Consider the following 1,014-nt stretch of genomic DNA (forward strand, 5'->3'; position numbering starts at 1 on the left):
TTAACCTTTTATCAATATTACCTCTACCCTTCTGTTCCACATAACTAAATTTACGTCTATTATTTTGTAACTCATCGCACATGTGATATATTCCTCTGATTCCTGTTCTCTGATTCTATAATCGCCAATTTTCCTCACGGGGAGGAAATGCTATTTTTATGAGACGGACATTTTGAAATAGGATGTTCCTATCTCTTTTACTTCCGGAGATTGACCCGAGCAGGTAAGCTTTCCTGGGTATGGCAGGGTGGCACCTGAAAATGTTTACTCTTGTATTTATATTGTATTATACTTAAGATAAACAATTCATAAGATCCAAATAAAAGCTCTTTCTTTGTATGCCATACAACCTACTTTTAAGAAGGAGTTATTCCAATACTCCGTTTTTATGGTGTCCACATGAGTTACTGTGACCAACATTGTTGTTAGTTTCCTGTATTCAAACTATGATATTTGTCTTGAGAATGTGATTCCGGCCAAATATGAATATCCATAGTGCCTTTGGCTGGTAGTTGACGCACCTTTCACAAACAAGAGCATTATGATCACATAGCAATCACATAGGAATTTTTAAAAGGGACCATTCTGAACTTGAAATATCAAGAGAGCGTTCTCCTTCTTGTTGACTGGTCTGTTAAAGAAGGATGAGATGTTTGACTTCTGAGCACAACCACGTATTGTGCAATTATTATTTTCTTGTCATGATTAGACCCTGTTTGTCACCAGCTGTTTGTCACCATCACCATAGCTTTCATCTTGTGTGTGTGTTTCACAGAAAACAGCAAAAGTTTCATATGTAAATGAGATGAATAAACTTCTTGAAGAGCTCGAGTACTTTTTGAAAGACATGATAGCTCTGTTCGATGAGTTATATGAATAATTGAAGATATGAATGATAAAATTGTATAGAATTTGTGATAATTTGAGATGCATTCACCTATGAGATGTTACTTTATTCATTGATAATTTATGTCATCCGGATTGTTTGTACCTAGAATTGAATTGATAAACAAT

Source organism: Bolinopsis microptera, chromosome 2 (genome assembly GCF_026151205.1).
Source record: "Bolinopsis microptera isolate Bmic1 chromosome 2, MBARI_Bmic_1.0, whole genome shotgun sequence".
Classification (NCBI taxonomy): Eukaryota; Metazoa; Ctenophora; class Tentaculata; order Lobata; family Bolinopsidae; genus Bolinopsis; species Bolinopsis microptera.